Source organism: Tachysurus vachellii, chromosome 13 (assembly GCF_030014155.1).
Source record: "Tachysurus vachellii isolate PV-2020 chromosome 13, HZAU_Pvac_v1, whole genome shotgun sequence".
NCBI classification, from domain to species: domain Eukaryota; kingdom Metazoa; phylum Chordata; class Actinopteri; order Siluriformes; family Bagridae; genus Tachysurus; species Tachysurus vachellii.
Window position 1 is genome coordinate 22,431,145 of NC_083472.1, and position 9,517 is coordinate 22,440,661.

Here is a 9,517-nt window from a genome sequence, read left to right on the forward strand (position 1 = left end):
GGGGATGTAGCTCAGTGGTAGAGCGCATGCTTTGCATGTATGAGGCCCCGGGTTCAATCCCCGGCATCTCCAACTACATTTTTTTTTTTCTTGTTTCATAGCAAATGCTTTCAATAAATAAAACTAAGCTATATTTTCTATACATTCATGCGTATTCAATAAAATAAATTTTACTTCCATAAATATTGTGCTTACATCATGTTAGAATTGCATTACAGCGATTGTGAATTCACATACGACTGGCCTTGTAATTCTAATTTAGAAACTTGAAAATGCACTTTATTGCCAAAAGTTTTCAGACGTCTGACTTTACATGCACATGGATTTTAACGCCATCTCGTTATTAATCCGTAGTGTTTAATATGGAGTCAGCCCACCCTTTGCAGCTTGTCTGGGGAGGCTTTCCCCTAGGATATGGAGGGTGTTTATGGGAATTTTCGACCATTCCTCATTTGTGCGGTCAGGCACTGGTGTTGGACAAGAAGCTGTTCGGTGCAACTGTTTGGACGACTGTACCTATTGACTCTGCAGAAGGTTGCCGACTTCTGTGCACTGCTCAGCATGCGCTGACCCCGTCTGTGATTTTCCGTGGCCTACCACTGAGTTGCTGTTGTTCCCAATTACTTCCACTTGTTATAATAAGATTAACACTGTGGAATATTTAGTAGTGAGGACGTTTGCACAGGTGGCAACCACGCTTGAATTTACTGAGCTCCCGAGAGCGACCTGTTCTGCATGCCTAGATACTTGAATTTATACACCTGTGGCCATTGGTGGTCCCAAAACACCTACCTATAAAAATCTGGCTGAAATTGTTTTCTTCCAATAAATCTGCATTATTCTGCTTGTTTGCTAAGGAACAGCAGCAAATTATTTTAAATGCTAACAAATTATTACAGTAATAAAAATGACACTAGTTAGTGTCGGTCTGGACAAGAAGAGATCTGCTGATACTGAGCATCAATTCAAGCAATAGCTCGGTTACTTCTCTTGTTACAGGCTGTCAGGTTTAAAACACTTCATGATAGGCTTTTATAGGAGCGAGACAAAATCGATAACAGCAGTATTTCATTTGCGAAGCATTTTTCCCCTCCTCTATGATGTTAATTGTTCACTAAGTTTACTTTTTTAGAGAGATGTGTGGTACAGTGGAAATGTGAACGTATTGTTCACCCACTTTCCTATTAATCGTATTATTTAACATTTTTTTTGTATCTAAATGATGCGCTTATGGTTGATTCCTGTTTTGACTCTCGTTTGATAACCTGAACGCATATTTACCTCATCATTTCGTTTGCAATGCTTTTTGCAATGCTCGCAATCTTTTTGGGATGTTGCAGCAACCTCATATGCGATGTGACGGTTTCCTTTTTATCAGATCTCCAACGTAAAAGTGAGTTTAAGTCAGTTTAGGTTGCACCTGCAGTACAGTTATCTCATGTAACTTTGCTCATGTCTCATGTCTTTATTGTTCCTGCAATGTGAGTAACAGATAAGATGGAGATTTTCCTTCTCGCTATGTTCTCTCGTGTATTAAAATAACGTACATGATGTATCTGTGATTTTAGGTCATGCTGCTACTTGATTAACTCTAATAATCTTGCTGTCTTTCCTTTGGAAAAATAAACACCATTTTTTATTGAACCTTGGGACTGTTTCTGTTTGTTTTGTTTCAGGTGGAAAGTCATATCTTAAACCGTTTAGTATCAAGTCCATAAGTTGTGGACAATCCATGTAAAACTCCCCAGCCTCTTATTTTCTTTCTTTATTCAAGTTAATAAGATAAATAAATAAATAAATAAATAAATAAACAGCTGCTAATGTTACTGAGAAACAGGAAAGTGCAAAGTTCTCTGTCCTAAAGACGTTCCTGTGCTGGAAACCCGTAATGTTCTTCTTAGATAATGTGGGGAATCCATCGAGTTTCTGTTTATTAGTTATGAATTGAGTTTATTCTACTCAAGAGGTTACGTCTTACATGGAAACAAGACTAAAGCACTGGGAAGATCAACATTAACCTAAGAAATGTTGGTCATTTTGTAAGAAAAACTACAACTAGAGTAACAAAGGCATTATGGTTACAATTAGTGTTGACCACAAAACATCAAATCATTGTCAGTGTTGTGTTTGAAGCCATGAGCTAGAAGAAGTCCACAAGTCCACAGAAGAGAGCTATTCATACAGAGACTCCAGAACCTTCCCTGACTCATGAACACATCATCCATCTCCCTCTTCAATCAAATCAGTGCATAATGCTTGGTTTTGGAGTCATCATTACACATCAGGAACGATTACGCATTCACTCGCTCTGGTCGGATCTCGTACACATGTTCGTGTGACGTTCACAATGACCGCCTATATGACCGCGGAGTTCCTCCAACAGCCGACAGAGTTGTTAGGGAGACTCGAGTTCACATGACTCTTTGTGGCTTTTCAATCATTCGGGCTCTAACACACAACCCTATTCACACACACACACACACACACACACACATACCCACACACACACTTCCTGCTGTTTCGAAATGGCTTAAAATACAGCGCACACGACCCTTTTGGCCCTCGAGTTGGCGCTGAACTTTGACCCGAGTCAGCCTTGTCACCAGGACAACGAGGACAATAACGCGGCCTCTTGCCTCTTTTTTCAGACGGAAGGATTTACGATTGTGGTGGTTAAACGCTGTCATACTTTGTAACCTTGAAAGTAAATAAATGACATAAAATATATTCTTTTAAAATAATTACACTGATTATACTATAGATTTTTATATGAATGAGCAAAATCTAAAAAAAAAAAAAAAAAAAACATTAAACATGTCTTTGATTTCAACCTTGTTTCAATAATTACAATACAAAAGTAAATAATTTTTTTTTTTTATTTAAAAAAGTGTCAGCGGCTTTTTCCAGATAGGAAGCGGGTCTTTAAACAGTCAACATTTTTTAGTCACTTTCAGTGTTCAAACCATAATAAGTATTGTACTATTAAGAGTAAAAATGTTTCTCAGAGGCTTTTTCTTCATTTATTTAATAAATTATTTTTTGATGTTATATATATATATATATTAGGGGGGCACGGTGGCTTAGTGGTTAGCACGTTCGCCTCACACCTCCAGGGTTGGGGGTTCGATTCCCACCTCCGCCTTGTGTGTGTGGAGTTTGCATGTTCTCCCCGTGCCTCGGGGGTTTCCTCCGGGTACTCCGGTTTCCTCCCCCGGTCCAAAGACATGCATGGTAGGTTGATTGGCATCTCTGGAAAATTGTCCGTAGTGTGTGATTGCGTGAGTGAATGAGAGTGTGTGTGTGTGTGCCCTGCGATGGGTTGGCACTCCGTCCAGGGTGTATCCTGCCTTGATGCCCGATGACGCCTGAGATAGACACAGGCTCCCCGTGACCCGAGGTAGTTTGGATAAGTGGTAGAAAATGAATATTTTATATATATATCTTAGTGTTTAAATGACTTCTGACAAGAAACTGACTTTTTTTTTTTTTTTTCCAAATTATTGTGTGTGTTATGTTAAAGTCACTGGTGATTCTAATAAAAAAAAAAAAATTGTTAAATAAATAAATAAATAAATAAATAAATAAACACATATTAGTTGATCACCGCTGTCATCGCCATCATTGTTGTTAGTTTCTTTATGACTACTCTGCTCTAGTCTTGAATCTGATTGGTTAGAAGATGTTGATTAATTGATTAATTCCCTAAAACAGCAAGTATAACTATAGATCTGTCTGTAAAAGAAAAATCTGCCTCCTGTAACATTATGATACAGTTTTTAAGGAGGCACAACATGAAGTCATTTAGCAAACAAACATCCTTGTAACCATCCTGTCTTTCTTGTTCTTTTCTGATCAAGTCATTCCCTTTAGACTCACGTGCTCCTGCTCTGTCAGAGACATTGACAGCACATCTGGAATTCCAATGGCATGTAAGAGAGCACGAAAGACTCTGACATGCTTAAATGTACTTATCTCTAATTCCCTCTGCATTCCGACTCCAGCGTTCGATCATTTCTGTCCTCTCTGTCAAGTGCCCTTTAATTTACAGTTTAAATAACGAAGCAGAAAACGATGGTTCGACTCGTCACAGTGTGCATTTCAGTGAGATGAGGATTTTAAAGTGTAATGCAGCAAATCTGCTTAAATCTAATCTTTCTCTGTGATGTTATTAATCCTTTTGTTAAGAGGCTTTTGGTGAAAAAGTAACTGAAAAGAAACACAATAATCACACTGTAAGCTTTTTACATCACAATATATTTACACACACATACACACACACAAACATGCATACACACTCAAACACACATGCAAGCACACACACTCGCGTGCACGTGGACACACAAATATGTGTACACACAAACACACACGCATGCACGCAAGTGCACACACACACATGCACACATATGCACAGGTGCATACACAAACACACACACACAAATGTGCACATATACAAACATGCACACACACACAAATGCGCTCAAGCACACACACTCACACACGTATATGCACGTGTGATTGTGTGTGTGCATGTGTGTGTGTGTATGTGCATATGTGTGTGTGCATGTGTGTGTGTTCACACGTTCATATACGTGTGCGAGTGTGGGTGCTTGAGCGCTTGTGTGTGCATGTTTGTGTGTGCGCTTGTGTGCATGTGTGTGTGTATGCACAGAACACACATGCACACACACACACACACATATGCAAATACACACATGCACACACAAGCGCTCAAGCACACACACTCACACATGTATATGCATGTGTGAACACACACACACATGCACACACACACTCACACATATGCACATGCGAACACAAATGCACACACACACACTCACATGCAAACACACACATGCACACACACACACACTCACACACATATGCACATGCGAACACACATGCATACACACACACATATGCAAACACACACATGCACAGATACACACACACACACACACACACAGCTGCCCAGTGTGTCCTGCTGGGGCGGGGCAGCCTGTTTTCAGGGGGTGTTTAAGGGACTATTGTGTTAGTCGTGCGGTGGTGAGAGAGTAGGGGGAAAGCTCAGGAGATGAGAGGGACACATCTGTTCAGAGAGACAGAGAAGGAGGGTGTGAAGGACAGAGTGGGCGAATTAAAGAGAAAAGACTCAGAGTTCTTAGGACAGAGGGAAGGTAAGGGCTCGCTTCTGTGTGCTTTTTGGGTTTTATCATCTAAACATCATTATTTTCCTTTTTTTTTAATCTTGTTCAACTTTCAGCTGTTATAAATATGTTATACAGTGTAAGTGCGTGCTGGATTACTTAAGTTGTTAAATTATTATTCTGCATCTAGTTAAGCTTTCCTCACGTGTCTTATGTCTCTTCTATGTGTCATATATGTGGAAATCTAAATATACTAACAAACCCTTCAGGATGTACGACGTTATTCGTATCATCTCACTTCATGCATCACGACACGGTGATTATTTTTCTGAAACATCACATCAGACACGTTTGATTCTTCTGAAATTGGCAGCAATTCACCAGCGATTAAAGATTTCCTTTATTAAATAATAGATTTTAGTGTTGCTCTTTTTAACGATACTTCAGGGATCGTTGTCTTTCAGACGTTTTCTCGACAGCCTCTTTTTTGCTCTCTCTTTAAAAAAAAAAACCAAAAAAAACCTGCTTTTCATGTCACTGAAAAACTGGAAAGCGCATCATCCTCAGTCCTGATGACTTTCCCGGGTTGGAAAACATCTTTCTCTCTGACTGTTATGCCGTAAGCGATGACACCGACGATATCGTTCAACCTTAGATCGTGTGAATTGTTCTCCTTATAATCCATACAAGAATATTTACTACAGAAACAATAATACAGTATTATATGAGAAAAATAACTGCTGTTATAGGTAAATAATTAAATTTTATCAGAATCAAGAAATGTATAAAAACAGTTGTATAAATAACTACAACGTCTGTTTAAACACTGGAAGGTAGAAGGTTCAGTAGCAAGCTTTCGATTTGTACTTTCTTGCTAACTGTTTTTGACACATGAAGCCTGTTGCACTTCATTTGATTTGAAGTTGTGATGGTCAAAACATTTTATTAAGTTATACAAGAAAAAAATCTGACATGCTAGAGCAACTATCACACAATAAATGAAAAAAAAATGCAAATCCACAGCTAGCATACTGCGACCTAACTATCGCTTCTTTACACAATTTCATTGCATTCATTCAGGAACAAAAAAAAAAAAATCCAAATGCAATTCTGCTCCTGGAAGTTACACTGCTCTATATTAGATTAGATTAGATTAGATTCAACTTTATTGTCATTACACATGTAAAAGTACAAGGCAACGAAATGCAGTTTAGGTCTAACCAGAGTGCAATAGCAGCAAGTGCAGGATATACAGTGTTTACAAGAGTTAAATAAATTAAATAAAATGGTAATATAGGAGTAATTTACAGATGTGTGTGTACTATGGACATAATATACAGATGAATATATATGTACTATGAACATAATATACAGATGAATATATTTGTACTATGAACATAATATACAGATGAATATATTTGTACTATGAACATAATACACAGATGAATATATATATGTACTATGAACATAATATACAGATGAATATATTTGTACTATGAACATAATATACAGATGAATATATATCTACTATGAACATAATATACAGATGAATATATATGTACTATGAACATAATATACAGATGGCTATAACTATAAACTGACATTTACAGAAGGATATGTACTATGAACATAATAGTTGCTGTTACTATAAACAGAAATCAGGTGGATATATACAATGGTAAGTTAGGCAATGGTGAGCAGCAATGCAAAAAAAGAGCAAGTGTGTAAATGAGCATAGTGTTTGTGTAACAGTCCAATAATGCAATAACGAAGTGTGGGGTAAGAAATGAGTAAATGACATATATAACAAAAGAAGCTTTTGTCATTTCCTCAATTCAATTTCCTCTGTTCAGATTTAAGCTTTGTGATCAAATGTGCTAAAATTGGTTAAAAATGCTTGAATTTCACTTTAGAAGTTTTAATGATGTTTTAAAGATGATCAAGATGTAAAATCTTGAATTTTTACTGCAAAAAGCAGCAAACAGCACGAAAACATGAGCCAGGATTCAGACAACGGTCAAAAAACACTGCTGAATATAAGGCACATCAAGGCACAAGTCTTAGACACACGGAACGGCGAGACTTTGTAAAAAAGTTCATATGTTTGATTTAAACATGAAGTAATGCTGAAATGTTTAGCAGATTGAATTCCTTACACATGAATAATAAAAAGTTCAGGTTTATGTTAAAACAAACAACTCGTATGTACTGGATATGTGACCAATATCGTAAAAATGTCCTTTATGGACATCTTTTTAATGCTGCTGGGAAGATTTGCTTGTAAAGCGGATTGAAGACGGCAACATTTGAATGATTGAAAACCGGAGGACGGTAGAAGAGAGGCGTAGAAGGTGGATTTAATTTAGAGCAGACAACACGGTGTAAGGGGCAGTGAGCGGCTTGTAGGATGTGAGGATTTAATTAAATTACTTGGTGTCATTTCATTAAGGGAGAGAGCGGCCGGATGAAAAGAGCCTGAGAGGGGCTGGGTGAAAAGAGACAGTTATGGAATGAGGGAGATGAAGTAGTAAAGCCCCCCTCGGAGAGGGTCGAAAGAGGGCAGGGTGAAAAGAACAAGATACTATTGTTAAATTTTAAACATCTTTTTCCGGTGAAGCTGTTTTATATGTAGTTCGACTGATTTGTGATGTGTGTGTGTGTGTGTGTGTTTTCATCCTACCAGATGACAGTCAGTTTGTATGAACCTGTAGCCCATGTGCCAATCAGCTCTTCGATCAGTGCTATATTTGTGCAGTATAAAGAATATAATATGTCTTGTGTGTGTTAAAGGTGAACACAAGTGAACGATATACAAAGAAATAAAACATTTCCTGTATACTGAATTTAATAAAAACTAAACACCCATCATGTCCATAACACTTCATGTTAATCTGCACATTTCTGTGTCGTGTAGATTTTCCCGTATCAGACAACTCTGTTACGTGACACTGACACTGGAGACTCCTTCCGTAAATGTTACATCATCTTCTGCGTATATGATGTTATGTTAAGGTGTTATGTCATGTAATGACTTCATGGAGATGGGGAAGTGGTAGCTTAGTGGTTAAGGTGTTGGAATACTGATAGAAAGGGCGTGAGTTCAAATCCCAGGGCCACCAAGCTGTCACTCTTGGGCCCCTGAGCAAGGCCCTTAACCCTCAATTGCTCAGCTGTATAAATGAGATAATTGTAAGTCGCTCTGGATAAGAGCGTCTGCCGTAAATGTAAATGTAATGTAGATGGATGCTAGTTTATAACCTTATTAACACAGACACATGTTAGAAATTCACCAAAAGCTCACAACACAAAAAAAAACTTAGACTTACTAAGACAACAGGGTTATGTCTGGGGAAATATAAGTTAGGAAACAAATTATGAACATCACTAACAAATACAGAAACTCAATGCTACAGAAACGAAGACAGTACGGCCGCGTTCACACTGTAAGTCTTAATGCTCAATTCGGATATTTTGCTCAGATCTGATTTTTTTGTTTGGCTGTTCACATTACCTTTTAAAATGTGGCCTATATCAGCTACCAGTGTGAACTGTTTGCTGTTTCGAACTGACCCGCACGCGCAAACGAACAATAACAATGACGTCACACGCAGCACGCCGTTGCGCTAAAAAGTTGGCGAGGTTATGGAGGAAGTATTGTATCATCTGGTGCAAGCAAACATATCATGTAATGCTATAATGTGATGTATTCAATGCAAGCATTATGAGCTGGTTCACGTAACCACTTTATATAACACTCTTAACACACACGTTACCAGTCACGTTTGTGTCACGTTTTCGCCGGCGCGAAAAATAAATAAATAAATAAATAATTGTGACGAATGTCGATGTAGATTTACGTAAAAGTCGCATCAAATCCGCCTTGGCTGTTCACACTGCGGCCACATTGGAAAAGATCAGATTTGGGTCTGATTCAGGACCACATATGGAAGTGGCCCAGATCTGATTTGAAAAAAATCAGATCTGGGCCAGATTTGAGTGTTCACACTACTCCTGAAGAAGTCTGACCTGGTCACTTGACCCCAAAAAAATCGGATTTGGGCCACTTTTACCTGCAGTGTGAACGTGGCCTTAATGACTTAAATAAGGAGACAAATAAAAAAAATAAATAAAAAACTTTTGCACAAAAATCAACGGAGGAAATAAAACTAACGACAAAAGAAGTTGAAAAACGTGAGAGTCCTAGGGGTCTGTGTAGGAACCGTTAAGTTAAATCATAGTAACTTACCATATATTGTCCCCTGTGTTGTGTTACTTTATTAGTAAAGCATCAGCTAATATGTATAAAGTGTGTAAAAGTATATAAGTGATGTGATATTTTCACCCATTCTCTAGTCTGTAGATGTTCATGGTTG

General features: G+C 38.0%; 1 non-coding gene across 1 annotated transcript; it reads left to right on the top strand.

The window, feature by feature from the left end:
- Positions 1-72, top strand: trnaa-ugc (transfer RNA alanine (anticodon UGC)). The gene has a single exon. It is a non-coding gene; the product is annotated as a tRNA-Ala (tRNA).
- The last annotated feature ends 9,445 nt before the right edge of the window (positions 73-9,517 follow it).